This window comes from Cricetulus griseus, chromosome 2 (genome assembly GCF_003668045.3).
Source record: "Cricetulus griseus strain 17A/GY chromosome 2, alternate assembly CriGri-PICRH-1.0, whole genome shotgun sequence".
In the NCBI taxonomy this organism is placed as follows: Eukaryota; Metazoa; Chordata; class Mammalia; order Rodentia; family Cricetidae; genus Cricetulus; species Cricetulus griseus.
Window position 1 is genome coordinate 180,460,926 of NC_048595.1, and position 18,207 is coordinate 180,479,132.

Below are 18,207 nucleotides of genomic sequence, written 5' to 3' on the forward strand. Positions count from 1 at the left end.
AGCTTGTGCCATCTGGCCTGGCATTTTACACGAATTCTGGGGATCCAAAATCTGCTTCTCATGCTGGTTGTGCAAGCACTTGACTCATCTCTCTAGATCTTACTCATAAATCCTTCCCTAGCAGACACCATCAGCCAGGCTCTTTGCTTTCAAATGTGTATACGATTGGTATGCTTAAATATTCACCAGTGCCTCATTATGTCTGTTTTTTTTTTTTCATCCATCAGCAGGCTTCTAGTTAACTTCAGATTCTTTAAGAAAAAAAAAAAAGGAAAAACAAAGCACAGAAGGAAACAGTAACAAAAACTTTGATAAACCCCAACACAAGCTGTACTTGCCCTGGTTAATGTTAAGCCATGATAAAGATCCCTGAAGTCATAGACTCCTAGGTCCTCCCATGTAGATGAGGAGATAACTTGATGTACAAGCTCTCTCTTTTCAATTCATAAGGATATTTTCTCGTAAGAAGGAAAGGCTGTAACAACCAACATTTTAGACCTGAAGAGAGTGTCTGACATGGCATTGTTGCCCCCTTGGCTCGGTGATTCAGTCACATCCTGGAAAACCACCTTTAGGCTCAAAATTAATACATAGCAGATAGTGTCTTAGGGGGTTGGCTCCCTGATATGAGTAAATCTGCTCTCCTCCCAAGGGCATCATGAATATTAAGGATTTATATGCCTCTAAAAATGAAGGGCTGCACCTTCTCAGTTGTTCCTCCAGGAAACAGTCCTGAGGAAGCCTTGGGCCTCTGTGGATCATGCATGGAGAAGGAAACAGGATGGGCTGGAACCTCCACAATGCTCTGCGCAGCTCACCTATTTCTCATCTTTAATGATGGATGACTGACCAATTTTCACATTTAGGTTTCAGCCATGGCCACATTTGCTGTAGGCCTCCCAGGTTGAGTATGACAAAAGTACTACGGTAGACACATTGCTGAGGAAGGCAGAGAAAAAATGCTATGTATGTTGGCAAATTGGTCTCACCCAAAACACAAATAAAATGCCACCCAACTCCACAACAGGAGGCAGTTTGCCACTTAGAACAAGATGCTCATGAAGAGTTTAGCTCCTACCCTTCCACAGAAGCAAGGAGACACGGTACTGTCTTCCTTCATGAGGACATTCCAAAGGGGAGAAGAATAGAATTGAAAATAGTGACTACAGAACTCACCCACTTAGTAATCCCACTCAGGAACAGTAGATAGAGTTTTACAATTTTTAATGACTGCATTTAGACTGTGATACCAACTTGAGTTTTGGTGAAAGACTTACCTTTCTTGTAATCCAATGTTTATTTGCATTCATGAATAATTATTGCCCAGAACATTTTCCCTCACAAAGGCTTGTGAAACAAACAACATTAAAGCCAAGGAGTGCTGTTAGAAATGTGGGGCCTATTATTATTGCTACGTACCTTAGACACATCAAACACATGTTTTAAAACATAAAAAAATATATTACCAACTAAATTGCCCCATAATAATAGTTCTAGGAGCAACTACCAAACAAATTAAATATTTAACTATCATTTTACCACTAATTGAAAATGTACCTAGGAATTTATGCATATCAAAGTCCTAACAAGATACTTCACACATTTATTTTATTCATGGCATTTTTTAGATCCAGATACTTCTATGACACATTTTCCTTCCTCATTATTGGTAAAATTGACTTTCTGGAAAAGATATTTATCTAAAGTTTTTTTTTTTTTCCTGACTGAGAACTCATGGGAGTTTCATTAGAGCTTCCATGCACAATATGAAATACCGCTAAAATATAATTTAGGATTTTTTTGAGAAATGAAAATCAACCCCAGAATAGAAAAAAATTAACTTTGTAGTCCCTGTCACAACCTCTTTAGTTTTTTTCTCAAGAGAACAAGCTAGGATTTTCTAGCATTATACAGACTATCTGGTAATTTGCTTTGCTATGTAGAAACTTAAAATTTAATTTAGTTCACTTTGTTATTTCTTGGAGATATCCCCTGTGCTGTGGGAATGTTGGTCAGAAAGTTCTTGCCTATACACATTTCAATGTTTTCTTCTAGAAGTTCCATCATTTCAGCTTTTAAATTAAAGCCTTTGATCCACTTTGAATTGATTCAGTAGCATGAGTAACATGATTCTAGTTCCATTTTATCAGTTTTATCAGCACCATTTGTCAAATAAACTGGTTTTTATTCCCAGTATCGTTTTTGATATATCCTTATCAAAAAACAGATGGCCTTAGTTGTGTTATTTCTTCATATTTTGTTTACTGGTCTATGTTTTTATGCCAGTATAATGCTGACTTGGTAACTATGACTCTATAGCATAATTTGAGATCAGGTATTGTGATGCCTCAGTCACCATTCTTTCTGCTTAAGATTACTTTGACTACTTTAGTTAGGGGGTTAACATCTAGAATATAATGACTGCTAAAATCAAATGCCATTAAAAATTCTGCCAATCAGTAAAGGGACCAATTAATTGAACAGAAAGCCCTCAAAAGGAAAGCATACAAACTACCAATATGAATTTTTAAGTATTAAACATCCAAAGCCATCACACAATTAACTATTTTGATATTTCATCTCACACATTAGAATGGCTACCATCAAGAAAAAAGACACCGAAATGTCTGCAAAGATGAATGAATGAAAAGAAAATTGTTTTTATTTACTGCTGGTGGCATATGACTAGTGTCACCATATGGAAATCAATTTGAATGTTTCTCAAAATATTAAAAGTAGAACTACCATGTGACCCAGTTACACTACACTTGGGCATATATCCACAGGATGCTATAGCTACATTTACCAGAGACACCTGCATGTTCATATTTATTGCTGCTCTTTTCATAATAGCAAAAAAATAGAATCAGCTTAGCTGTTCATCAGCAAATGAGTGGATGATGAAAACTTGGTATATACAGATAGTGGGATTTTTTTCAACTGTAAAGAAAAATGAAATAATAAAATTTGCAAAAAATGGATGCATCTAGAAAGTATTATATTAAAGTAGGTGACCCCCATATCAGAAAATCAAATAGCACATGTTACTATTATAAGCCCATTTAGCTTTCAGTCTTCATATGTATGATCATGAGTGGGTATGAGTGTAAAGGAATTCACAAGAGGTGGGAAAAGGTATTGAGAAAAGAGAGGGCAATAGGATGCATGTGACATAAAAGCAAAAAGGATGCTACTCGGGGAGGATGGGTTCTAGGGATTGGGAAAGGAAAAAAAAGTCAACAAAAACACTCTGAAAACTTGATAATGAAACCTAATATTTTCTGCCAATTTAAAAATTAAATTAATTAAAGACAGAGCGTGAGCCCTAATTTTCTTCTTTGTTCCTGTTATAAAACACTGACAAAAAGCAATGGGGAGGGAAAGGTTTATTTAGCTCACAGACTATCATCCAGGGAAGTCGAGGAAGAAACCGAAGCAGAGACCATGGAGGAATGCTGGTTATTGGCTTAATTTCTCTGACTGGCTTAGCTGGAATTTAGAATGGCTTAACATCCATTTTTATCCAGAGTTAATTCTTCATAGCTATCCTTTCTATCATCTAGCTTTTATGGCATTTCAAGGGCTCTTTTTCTGCAATGTTCCCAGAGTCTTGGGTGGTAGAAGGTTTATATGGATGATCCTTTTAAGGCTGAACACTCGGAGTCATTTATTTTAACACATTAACCAGTTATAAATCTCTGCATTAACTACTACCAACTCTGAAAAATAGCATATTTGACCAAGGTTGAAAGCAGCACAAATCTAAGTTTACAAACATAAATATTTAGAATGCAGTTTGATAACAAGACCACTTGGCTAAGCAACACCAGTTGGTTGTCCCTAGGGCCTGGAACCTCCCCAAGCATGGGCAGTTAATCAGGTTTACAGCACTAGGCATAAAAATCCCTCTTGTGGAGCAGACCTTAGAATCAATCAGAAAGTGATTGGTTAACCCATAAATATCATGCCACTATTATGGTGGACATACCTTGTAAGGAGGTCCTATTATTATGGTATGCAAAGTCCATCACTAAGAGAGACCGCTGATGTCTTTTCTCCCCCACACCACCCTGTATACCATTTCCCAGAACCATGGAACTGACTGTAAGGCAGATAATTTCTCATTGATTTCAAGATTGAGCTGTCTTACACCGAGTGAATGTTGTCTTCAACAAAAGGGTCTTACTGTCTAATTGTGGTAGGCAACAGCAATAGCCTATGTTGTCTGGGGGAGTCTCTGAGACTGCTAGTACCTCACAGGGAAATATCCTATCCTTGGCACTGAGACTTTTCATTAATAACTCACACAGTTTTCTGGGATGAAAACATTGTTCATAGTTCACCCTCTTTGATCTTAAATGGGATTGCAATAATAGATATCCATATGATTTTTTCACACATCCTTCATTTTGGTTAATCATTCCCCTGTTATTCTTTCCTCCCATCTCTCATCCTACTCTATACTTGAACCTCTCTACTCATAGTAGCCACCATTTCTACTTTCATTTTATGCACATTTTTACTGTCTCACACACCTTAATTCATCCATCCCTCTTGGTGTGTTTCTAGCTTCCTGGATTCTACATATACTTCAAGTTAAATACACAAAAAAAAAAGAGTCAAAGCTGAGATCTACCTATGTTAGAGAGCCATGACATTTGTCTTTCTGAACCTAGGTGACATCATTCATCATAGGTTTTTTTCAGTCTCATCCATTTATAATACCTGAAAAATTAATAATTTTATTTGTTTATGGCTTGGTAATATTCCATTTTACATGCGTACCACATTTTCCTTAGCCATTCATCAGCTGATAGACATCCAGGTTGATTCCATTTCCTACCTATTGTGAATAGAACAGCAATGCACAGGGCAAGTGTCTTTAAAGTAAGATTTGATGTTCTTTTAGTATACGGTTAGGAGTGGCAGAGATGAGTCATCTGGTATTTCAATTTCAAGTTATGTTGAGAAACCCTAAACTTTATATTACATTTAAAATATGCAAGTTACTCAGTCTGAAAATTAGAAGAGTATAAGAAGAAAGACAGAAATTTTGGCTTCAATTTTACTCCTTCCACCTATTACACTTAAAAGTTGTCATTAATGTTTGCATTGTTTCTTTCTGAAAATATAAGAATATTTTCTAATGAATCTTCCATCTCATAGGCTTTTATAGGTTATTTTATAGACTTTCAGGTCTTATTATTTAAGAACTACATCTTTTAAGGTTTTAAGCAACGATTCATCTCTAGATCAAGGACAAGTAAGTAGAAAACTTTTAGGGAGAAATTCTCCATTGAAAATCCCATTATGAGCATCTATGATTCCCTAGAGTTAAAAATCTCAACATTAAAAGGAGTTTTGACAAAAGTGATTCAGCCATTATGGATAACGTTGAGAGAATCCAGACTTCATTTCAAAAAGTTACTCTGCTTGTAGTCCAGTGCCAGGAAAGCTGTGTAGAATGTGAAGCCATGACTGACAGTAAAAACTTTAGTGGATGGAGAGTTCTTCTAATGAATATACACACAGAAGTTGCTTTTATTAAATCCGCCCCAAGCAGAGTTGTTGGAAATGCTGTATAAAAGTAGTTGAGGAAATATCAGAGTCTAAGGGGAGTGACTCCATTTGACTAAATGCTGCTGAATAGCTTGTATGTGACTGCAGTTCCCCCGAAAAGAAAAGTTAATGGATGCTATAACCTTTGTCCTGTCTCATTTTAAACAATTCTCCAAAACTTTCTCTATGTTTTTCCAACACAGTCATCATGATCAGCAATTAAATTAAGGCATTCATCAGCCAAACTTCAGCATTTGTTAGGAATAAATTATCTTTAATTAAGGAATGTTCATTCTCTGCTAAAATGATCACACAATAGTTAGCAGTATAATGAAATCATAAGGTTTTCTTAATTTTTGTTTGTTTGTTTAGTTTTTTGAGAAGTGATTTCTCTGTGTAACAGCTCTGGCTGTCCTGGAACTCCCTTTATAGACCAGCTGGTATCAAACTGCCAGAGATCTGCCTGCTTCTGCATCCCAAGTGCTGGGATTACTGTTGTATACCACCACCCCGCTGGCCATCCTAAGTTTTATATTTAATGAGAAACCACAGAAAATCATGTTAGTCACTTCACTGAAATACTGCATTTATTACAGTGACCTGAACCGAAATCCATCATATCTCCTAGATAGATGTCTAATCAAGTTAATTGTATATATAACATATGTACATTATAGTGTGTGTGTGTGTGTGTGTGTGTGTGTGTGTGTGTGTGTGTGTGTGTGTGTGTGTGTGTGTTTGGTTCTGTGTTCTAGCAACATTATTAAAGTGATTTCTACTATAGAATAAAAATATTAGTTGACATGAAATTACAAAATTCAAAATCCATATGCTTTCTCTCTTTCACAGTACTAAGTTTCTAAGTTTCCTACATGTACTTATACACCAAATTAGAAAGACTAAACAAACAAACCAACCTTCCAGGGATGAGAGATATGACAGCAACATGGCCTATAAAATCCAGGACACACACTTCAAAGAGCTATTGTTCTTTGAACTATTATAAGAATAAGTGTGTTTCCTGATCTTGTACAGGAGGCACATACAACATTTGGCTCAATAAATCAGTGATGCACATGAGTAGTGTAGTATAACACCAAATTAAAATCTAGAGTTACAACAGATATTTGATGTTTGACACCAGGGCAAACCGATGGGTTTCCAGAGTTACTTCTGAACATAGAGAGTCTCCCCAAAGTCTTAGTATAATCTTTTTTCAATGTAGCAATGTCATGAATAGAAAGATATATATATATATATATATATATAATATATATATATATGTGTGTGTGTGTGTGTGTGTGTGTGTGTGTGTGTGTATACATATATATATCTTTGATATATATTTTATATATTGATAGAAACAGCTGCTTGCTGTCATTCACAGCTGAGGGTCTCCAAGAAATAGAGTCAAAACCAGATGCTCTGGCGCTGTTGCAGGAGAGACCCAGAAGAAAGGAGGGACAGAGTGCAAGCTCATGCCTTCCAGCAATTACAGCCTTAGGCTAGAGGACTTACCTGAGGAGGGAGATGCACAGGTAAGATCTGCCATCAGGTCAGGGTTAGATACAGCAATATTTATGAAACTGGAGCTATTTTTTTTTAAGTTTCCAGAGGGAATGTTAACTAATGAAGTGTCATCTTGCCATAGGTAATCATGTCTGCACTATACCTATGTCTGACATAATACTGGTGAGCCACTATCATCAAGCATTCAGAACTGGAGCTTCATGGTCACCTCTGATGCTCACTGGACATATGGAGCTATTGTTCATACAGATGGGATGGGCAGGAGTCTTATTGTTTGTTTCTGACTACCAAACACTGTGGAGTTAGTCTCAGTGGACCTACTTGTCCACATCCACACTCAGAATGGGCAAGGTGGCTCAATCAAGCCAGCTCGGGATAATTTTCAGCTCTGTGTTGCTCTTCCTCTCTGGCTTCCACGATCATATGACATAAGACCCAAAAGCTCAAGTAATATTCCTCCCCTGATGGGCTTTTTAGAAGTTCAAGTAAAGTGGGTGGTGGTGGTGCATGCCTTTAACCCCAGCACTTGGGAGGCAGAGACATGTGGATCTCTGTGAGTTCAAGGCCAGCCTGGTTTACAGAGTGAATTCCAGAACACCCAAGGCTACACAGAGAAACCCTGTCTTAAAAAACAAAAACAAAAAATTCAAGTAAATACATAGTAGTACATAGTACTCAGTCTCTACCTAATAGGCAACCCACAGACCACTACAAATTGTGGAGTGCCTGCGGTGCTATGTCATTAAACATATCACAAGCTTTTTCGAGATAAAATTTTCAGGCATTGAGTCAACATACATGTGTCTTCTTATCAGTCATGACTCATCCTGCAGCAGGTTGTGGCCAGGATATATAGAAGCTGCATGACAGATGAACAGGAAGTTACATCAGAGCTCTAAACTATGGCCAATAACCATGCAGTCTTCATGTTCATACATTGCAAGGATCCTGGGAAGAAATGAGCTATAGCCTTTATTTCTCAGTACTCATTCTGCTTGGGCATTGTACTCAATGTTAAACAGGTCCCCTAGCTCATACTCAGGTCCTAGTTAATCCACCAGGAAAGTACCAGCCTGTAATGTCTTTAGACTTCTCCCAAGGATTAGCTTCATCATTCTTTCCTATAACTATCCCATAATACTGCCCCCCCCAGCCTCTGTACTAGCAGTAGAGGGCCAGAATTTGTGACCTGGTAACCCTGTTCTCACATAATGACAATGGCCAGCTGTGGCGTGCAGAGGAAGCCCTAAGTGAGTGAACCTTGAGTAAATACATATTGTTTGACATGGGTGCAGCCATCTTAAGCACCCGTGAAAGTGGCGAAGCCTGGACAGAATCAGGGAAGCTGCCAAGCAGACTCATGCCAGCTGCACATTTAAATATCATCAGCCAGCTATAAGAGGATAAAGCTGGGAGAGCAGTAGAGAATGGAATAGCCTGGAGCAAAATAAACTTCAAAAGAGCTCTTGGTCTAGCTATATTTCCTCACACGGAATTGGAAGAGTGGCATAGCTGACACCTGATTGAAATTCTGTATGGAGCCTCCATAGAGACTTCTTACTTGATAATATATTTGGGGATTAGAAGACAGGTTCAGTGGGTTCTAGAAGATAGATTATATAGGTCTTGAAAATACAAATGACTTCATCGAGTTTCATCACTCCAGGTTTTTGTCTTTAAAAAACAAAGCATTTTGTGGGTGTAGTTAACTTCCTTGGGTTGAACTAATTGGGAGCATGGTGAGAGGGGAGAGGGAGTTAGGAGAAAAAGAAGGGGAGAAGAGGAGGGAAGAGAAAGACATGAGGGAGCAGGAAGTTTGAGTTGGGGGAAGAATAGAGGAGAGCAAGATAAAAGATACCATAATAGAGGGAGCCATTATAGGTTTAAAGAGAAATCTGGCACTAGGGAAATGTTCAGAAATCTACAAGGATGACACTAACAATCTAAGCAATAGTGGAGAGGCTGCCTTAAATTGCTTTCTCCAATAATGAGATTGGTGACTACCTTATATGCCATCTTAGAGCCTTCATCTAGTAGCTGATGGAAGCAGAAGCAGACACTCACAGCTAAACACTGAGCTGAACTCCTGTAATCCAGTTGCAGAGAGGGAGAAGTGATGAGCAAAGAGGTCAAGACCAGGATAGAGAAACCAAAAGAAACAGCTGACCTGAACAAGGGGGAGCTCATGGACCCCAGACTGATAGCTGGGAAACCAGCATAGGACTGATCCAGACCCCCTGAACATGGATGTTAGTGAGGAGACCTCGGAAATCTATGGGGCCTCTAGTGGTGGATCAGTGTTTTTCCTTAGTACACAAATGGACTTTGGGAGACCATTCTACATATAGGTTAGCCTAGACACATGGGGGAGGGCCTAGGCCCTGACCCAAATGATATGACAAACTTTCAAGATCCCCCATGGAAGGCCTCACCCTCCCTGGGAAGCAGAAAGGGGATGGGATGGGGGTAGGTGGAGACCAGGGGAGGAGGCAAGGAGGCGAGGGAAAGGGAACTGGCATTGATATGTAAAACAAGCTTGTTTCTAATTTAAATTTTAAAAAGTTAAAAAAAAGAGCATTTTATAGCCACATATCCCATTTGGCAATCCTGGATGGTTTTCTTACATGTTCTTACACCCTGTTTGACTTTCATGAAGATTTATACTATGGAAGATTTTGCAGAAAATTCATGTTGAAAACAACAACAGAGATAAAGACAAAGACCCTTCTGGGTGTAGTAGTGCAGCCCTGTAATCCTGGTACTTGAGAAGCTAAGGCAAGGGGGTTTTGAGTTTGATGTCAGCCTAGGCTATATAGTTAAGTGCAAGGCCAGCCTGTGCTATAAAGTGAGAAGGTACACTGAAGTGGGGAGAGCTTCTTTTTTTAAATCAACATACACACACAGAAAGATCTAAGGCATTCACAGCCTTAGAAGAATGGGCCTGGAGACCCTTCTAAGTCAGTTTCTTAATTCTATTACTAATGAGACTAAGAGCCCACAACAGGGAGCCCTGATTGGATCTAATTTGTTCCTTCATTCCTGGGTTTTCTTTGAAGAGGAACTCCAGCTGCTCGACTTTCTGATTAGAAAATGCTTTAGCTGCATTTTGTATGCTTTGAAATTTTATCTTTTGAAATTCATTATAATTCACAATACTTTAAAAGTCCCTCTTTCATCTTTGACCCCCGGTTTATTTTATAAAAGTGCTGTTGGTTCCTGTAAATGTGAAGTCTTCATGTTGTCTTCTTAGTAATATCTAACTTAATTCTACTGTGGTCAAAATACACACATTTGAAAATTGAGATTGTTTAAAAGTTATTAATATCCTTTTGTGACCCAAATAAATGTTCCAAGGGCATTTGAACCCAATAGGTCTTCTCTGGGTGGTTGGGGAGTTACAGAAATCATAATTAGCTCAACATGCCTGATAGTGTCATTAAAGCCTTATATAGCATTTCAGTCTAATTGTACTACAAAATATTGTATAATAATCGATATAGTCTATACATTATTTTGAGGGAGGGATGTTGGAGTTTTTAACTACAGCTGCCCATTTTTCTTTATCTTTCTTTCACTTTTTGCTTCATGTATTTTCAAACTTTAGGTTCCTAAGTATTAACAACTGTTGCTATCCCCATGACGAATACTCTTACCATTATTAAGTAGCCTTCATGTTATTTCCTATTAAATCTACTGCCTTGTCTGATAGTAATATAGCTAGTAGCAATATTTACAGCCTATGCTTTTGTTTATGATCAATAAATACATGGAACACAATTGCATGTCTTTGCTCACTTTTTAAATGCCTTCATGGATAGTGTCTGTAATAATCTCAATGGGCTGATTCATCTTCTCAAAATGGTGCATACTGTCCTTAGTGGTGAATACATTTGTTTTCCTTTAATATTGTTTTACTTTCTGGTGTGTAATGAAAATAAAGGACATTTTCTTCCATTTGAGACTTTAAAAAGAGATTTATTTTATTTTTAAGTGTGTGTGTGTGTGTATACACACACACACATGCACACAATTCTGCATATGTGAATGTTGGTATGTTGGTATGTTGGTATGTTGGTATGTTGGTATGTGTGGAGTCTACAAGAGGGTGCCAGATCTCCCACAGTTTCAGGTGCTTCTGGGTTGCTGGATATGGATGCTATGAGCATCTATGCTTTTCATCATGAACTCATTTCTCCAGCCCCCTTGATGCTAATGTTTAAGTTTCAGTGGGAGAAACCCAAAATACCGCTTGGTGTGGAATATTTGGTACTGCAGTATGTTTCGTAGCTTCTACACATACCCTATGAATACTGGGAGTTCCTGCTGTGAATGCTAGGTTTGAACAGGAAGTATTTTGGTCTTGTGTGAGTTTTACTTACTTTTATTTTATTTGCATTGGTGTTTTACCTGCATGAATATCTGTGTGAGGTTGTCAGATCTTAGAATTACAGACAGTTATGAGCTGCCATGTAGGTCCTGGGAATTGAACCAAAGTCCTCTGGAAGAGCAGTCAGTGTCCTTCTTAACCACGAGCCATCTCTACAACCACACTTCCTCACATTGTTTGGGTTGCCTGTTTCCTTTGCCTTTGGTCCCCTCTTCCAAGGACACTTTTCTGAACCAGTTGTGATCTAAACAATACTCTACAGATTTGTCCTTTCTGTGTAGCCCTCACCTCACTGACACTGAGCCTGTCAGTGTCTAACCATGTTTTTCTCCCTAGATTCTGAGCTCCATCTCTCAGTTTAGGGAAGCTTCCAGATACTCCTACTTTTTCCATGCATTGTCCTCCAAAAGTTTCCTGTAAGCAAATGAAGTCAGCCTCATTGCCCTGCTGCCTTCTCTGCCCATGTCTTCAGGATTGCTACTCTTCATTGCCAGATATTTAGTATTTATTCTGAAAAGCACTTTTGGTAAGTTTGTGAAGTTCTTAAAAAGTGTCAGATGTAGGGTTTTAACTGATACATTTATCCCATCTTAAGCAGCTTAAAGTGGATGACTCCCTCTGATAGTGAAGTAGATGCAGCCATATCTATCCTTCTTGTGCAAAGCCACATAGACTGCTCTCAGGATGCACATCCATTCTGCTCTCCAGCAGCGACTGGAAACAAAAACACAAGTGAGTAGCTAATAAAGCCTTGATCTAAAGAAAGATTAACACTTGTGTTATAGACGAATTCCAAATTCAGTGTGCTCTGCTTCCAGAACAAAGCAAACATTGCCATTAGGGATTTTGCTTTGAGAGAATCAAGGGTTTAACAAGGAGGAAATAGTGAAAATCTTACTGAGTTTAAATAATAATATCTTCCTAATAGCCCACACTTAGCTTTGCTCCTTTATGCAATGCAATTGTTTAACATATATTGTAAATTTAATTGCTTCTGTCACTTTCTTGAATTATCTTCCAGTGAAAATTATCCTTTTTGATTTTTTATATTTTAAAATAGTTTTCGAACTATATGGAGTAGCTACTGTATCATCTATTTTGCCCCTAATATTCAGTGGGAAGTTTATATGTAATATAATTATGCAATGTAAACATGGAGGGAAACAATGCTGGAAATGAGTTTCTTTGGATTCTTTATTTAATTTTCATTGAGTAGAAGTGATGTAGGCACAGGCATGGGACTATCACCTGATCTTAGTGTGGTATGGCAGAGTGGGACAGCCATTGTGATTTTTACCTTAGCAGCAGCTATTGTTGGTATTAAACAAGGTAACGCATAAGTAAAGAAAAATTCTCTAAGCCACATAGTAAGCTGTTAGTATGTATTATCTATTCTTCCTTTCTTTTTTTTACCAGATACCAGAATTTGTTCTGGTCAATTAGATATGTGGTTGTGTCACTTGGCTAGGGACTCAAAGATAAAGAGAAGCAGATACATAAAGGCTGGCCAGTCAAAATTACACAGGTAATTACCAGAAATAATTTATGAAGTTTCTTTATAAGCCTTCTTGAAGCAGATTTCAATTTCAATTCTTTAAAAAAATCTAAACATGCTTATATACTAGAGCTACTATTTCTAACTAAGGAAGAACGTGGGAATTTTTGATTAAAGAAAAAAATACTTTTAAACATTCATGTTGTATGTGCTAAACTTTCAAATTTGTTATTATTGTTTGAAAAAGGGTGTCACTATATAGTCACAGTTGGCCTTGGACTCCTGCTCTCTCACATCTGGCTCCCAAATTCTGGGATTATAGACATGAACTACCACACGTGACTTTAATTATTTTCTTTTTCATTGCTTTGATCAAAGTTGAAAACTATCTCTTCTAAACTTAAAAACATCCTGTTTTCCTTCCTGGTTCTCAACTTCTGGGTGCTAACTTTAATACTTGATTCATGAGTAAGAAGTGTTCTTTCCAAAACCTAAGGCTTCATTGGTAAAGTAGGTAATAAATCATGCTCTTCCTTCACAATGTCCCTTCACAGTTCAAATGCAAGCTTGTGTGATCTGGCTGTGCTGGACAGTTTTATGTCAACTTGAAACAAGTTAGAGTCATTTTGGGATAGAGAACCTCTACTGAGATTGGCCTATAGGCAAATCTGTCTTGCATTTTCTTGATTGATGATTACTGTGGAAGGGCCCACCTCACTGTGGGCAGTGCCAACTCTGTGCTAGTGGCCTTGAGTGCTGTAAGAGAGCAGACTGAGCAAGCCATGGGAAGCAAGCCAGTAGACAGTACTCCTCCATGGCTTCTCCATCAATTCCTGCTCTAGGTTCCTACTTTAAGGTCCTTCCCTGACTTCCCTGAATGATGGACTGTAAACTGTAAGATGAAATAAACCTACTTTCCCCAAGGTGCTTTTGGTCTTGCTGTTTTATCACAGCTACAGAAACACTAAGACATTGATCCTGACCAGATTCAAGTCTGAAACCACAGGCCATGCCTGTTAATTCCTAACTGATATTATGTGAAATCCACACTACATAAAAACAATATCTGTGATCCATACTTGTTTCTTGTGATCACAGTGAAGTTGAAAATAAATAAGACAAATGTTTTAGGGAAGTTTCTTTGGCCTGGCAAGCAGTATGGCTGCTCTGGATATGATAACAGTGACAGAGGTTAGATCCAATGACTACAGGGAAATAACCTGGGTTAAATCCCCAGAATACACATGTGGGAAGGAGACAGGAGACAACTGATCCCTAGAAGCGGTTCTCTGATTTAGAAGTACATGTCAACACACACACACACAATTTGAAACTTTCTAAATTTTATGTTTTAATTGTTTTGTGGTGTGTGTGTGTGTGTGTGTGTGTGTGTGTGTGTGTGTGTGTGTGTGTTGTATGTGTGATATGTGCCTATGTTTGTTTGGGTATCTGTGTCTGTGCATATATAAAAAGCTAAAGAAGCATACTGGAAGCCCATATTCATTCTCTAGACAAAGGGTCTCTCAATGAACCTGAGGCCAGCTGACAGCCAGCAAACCCTCCTGTAAGCCCAGTTGTGTCTAATCAGCTTTTTATGCAACTCCTGGAATTCTAACAGAGGTCCTCACCACTACACAAAAGATGCAATTAACCATCAAATCATTTTCCTTGCCCAAATCTTATTTATAAATGGAAATTTACAAGCTCAATGTTGGTAAACAACCTCCTTTCAAAGATTTTTTAAGATCAAGATTGATGTTTTGGTTTTAAAATAAAATTTACATTCATTTTATCTACATGTGCGATGCTTAAACTAAAATCATTAAAAAATTTTGTCTTTTTTCTTATTTAATTGTGTCATGTTTATCTCATCAAATGTTTCACAAGTGTTTATTTGCCAAGGACATTTGTCCTCACTTGGCTTCCTACTAGGCACAAGAAATCATGACATTTACACATGTGTGTTAATTCAGTGCAGATTGGTAAACTGGTAATATTCTGGGAAAGAGCTAGTTTTTAATATGCCTGCATTGAATTAATATTTGTTCTGAAATGTCCCATGCATTGTTGATGCTTGAAATGTAAAAACAAAGACAACAAGCAACTCAGAGCTGCATCTATTGGGTCGAAACCTTCCTTGTTCCAATCCTATTCATTATGAATGATGGAAGAACACCGGCACCCACTGGGTAGTTCAACCTGGAGAATGGATGCTATACACAGACCTGTCGATTAAACCAGATTTCATCTTTAGTTCTGATGGCACATATGGTAACACACATCTTCTTTCTGGCCTTCACATGACCGCATGTGCTGCTCCTGTCAAAGCCACCCTGGGCTGTTGTTGAACATAGGAAATGGAGCAAATGTCATGATGCTGCTCTCTCCTGTTCCATGTCTCTTTATGTCTGTGGCTGCCTTTCCCTTTCTCCACATTCAATCAGTCTCTTCGTGTCTTCCAAAGTGAGTTTTTGATGTTAGAAGCTAAATTAATGAGGAAGTTACTTTAAAGGGGAAGGAAAGTGGGAAAAAACCCCACATGGATTCCTCTACTTACTGTCTCATCAGCAATCCACATTATTCTTCAATCTTTTTAACCTCCCAGACTCCCATTCCATCCTTTGGGGGGCTTTAATACTTGCCTAGATAGTCTTCTTTAGTATAAACAGAAATGCAACCTCTAATGTTTAGTAAAGGTTCGGGGAAAATGATTGCAGTTGATTACAAAAAGAAAAACCAATGCACAATGTATAGATGAAAAAGAAAAGAAATATGATAAAGTTTGGAGAATCAGACCCCACCACAATGAGAATAGAAGAGATTAGATAAAATAACTACAATGAAATCCACAACACTAAAACCATCTGCTTGCAAATAATATTGCCCTGCCCATTGGCAGTGCACAGTACACAGAGGGCATCTTTCACAATACGGCCAGTTAGTGACTTATTTTGCCAGGAGGAGTTGTTTGTTATTCCAGAACAAAGGCTTCAAGGGATCTTTCTCTTTCTTCACTTCTGGGGAACTAGAGAAAGAGGGTGTGGACTGTGGAAATCTTGGGTGGCTAAATAGCACATGCTTCCCCGAGTTTCATTTCTCATTGAAAGACTTATAAAGCCAAAATATTCCCATGTTGAGAGGCAGCACTTAGGAAGCTGAAATGGGAGGAAAAGCTAGGACTAGTTAGGTATCTCAAAACAGAACGAGCAAGAGAAAATATTAAAACATCCACTAAACTAAATGTTCAATAGGCACAGAGGGCAGAAAAAGGGGTCAAATCTCCTGGTGCTGGAGTTTCAAGTGGTTGTAAGCTAGACACATGGGTGCTGGGAATAAAATTACAGTTCTCACATGAGCAGCAAGTGTTCTTAATTACTGAACCATCTCTTCAGCACCAACAGAGCATGGCCTTTTCATAAACTACGGTGTATGGCCTATATATCATTCCTGAGATCAGTTTAATAAGCTGTGATTGGTATATTTTTAATGGAATGGAGTAAAAATTCAAAGTCTATAGGAACCTATCAGGTAGTTATTTCAGTATGTAAATGCAGAGGGAAATATTCATTACGCTATGACATCAAATGCTTTTATTGCTAATAATCACAGTAAAACAAACAATGAAAACTGCTATTCCAGACAACGATATACTTGGTGTCTAGAGAACAGCTTTGGCACAGGGCAGTAGATCAAGAGAACAAACAGAGCATGACCACAAAAGAGCTGACTTGGGATTAGAACTGGAATTATATGAGCCACTTTCAGGGCTCTGGGAGAAATGTAATTAGTATGCAATACAGAACTCTCTAAAGAGTCCTCCTCTCTTCCTAGTGTCATTTCCCCAAAGCCAGAGCCTGCAACTCTACTCTTACCAAGTTTTTACTCACATGCTAACTACATATTAGCAACATTCAGGCTATTGCCATTCATGCACACAGCCAGCATCATTCCATACAACAGCCCTTCTACTCTACCCTCTTTATCTCTAACACTTTTACCAGTCCCTAGTAACTATTATTGTATTTTGAGGTCAACATTTTTTTTTTTATGTTTCCACATATGAGAGAGAACATGCAGTGTTCGTCTTTCTGTGTCTGGCATGTTTCACATTAGATAAAATGACGTCTTCTAATTTAATACATTTTGCTACAGATGACAGGATTTTTTTCTTTATGACTTAATATTCAACTGTGTACATAAAGCATTCTCTTTATCCATTTATCATGGGCAGAGTGACTTATTTCCCTTCTTAGTTTCTACCACTGTGTGTGATACCACAATAAATGGGGAACACAGCTATCTTTTTATTATTTCATTTTATTTTAAAATATTATTTTTCATTTTACATACTAACCCCACTTTCCCCTCCCACCCCTTCTCCTGACCCCTTGCCTCCCCTCTTCCCACCCCTCATTCAGACCTCATAGGGGGTAAGGCCTTCCTTGGGGAGTCAACATAGTCTGGCATACCAAGTTGAGGCAGGACCAAGCCCCTCCCCCTATATAAAGTTGAGCAAGGTTTCCCACCATAGGGAGTGAGCTCCAAAAAACCAGTTCATGCCCCTGGGATAGGTCCTGGTGCCACTGCCTGAGGCTTTCCAAACAGATCAAGTCACATAACTGTCACTCACATTCAGAGGGGTCTAGTTTGGGCCCATGCAGTCTCCCCTGTTGTCAGTCCATAGTTCATGAGCTCCCATTAGCTTGGGTCATCCGTCTCTGTGGTTTTCCCCATCATGGCCTTGAACTACCTTGTTCATACCATCCCTCCTCCCTCTCTATAACTAAACTTTAGGAGTTCAGCCCAAAGATTGGTTTTAGATTGATGCAGGAGCCAATATGGGGTTAGAGAGAAACCTGTTACTAGAGGAATCTACAAGGAAGACCTTGGCTAAGACTCCTAGCAATAATGAAGAGGGTGTCTGAACTCTCTAATCAGATTAGTGACTACCCTAATTGCAACTCTCTTTTTTTATACACTAAGTTCATGTTGTTTGTACTGTGATAGTAGTTTTAATTGTCAACTTGACACAATGTAGATTCAGCCAGAAAGAGAACCTGGAGATACTATCTAGATTAGCTTGTCCTATGGGCATTTCTGTGGGAGATTAATTATGGAATGTGGGACTACCCAAACTAACATTAATGTGACCACCAATCTTTGGGTTTGGGTCCTGGACTATATTAGAATCAAGAAAGAGAGATGAACAGTAGAAGAGTGTGTACTTCCTCTTCTG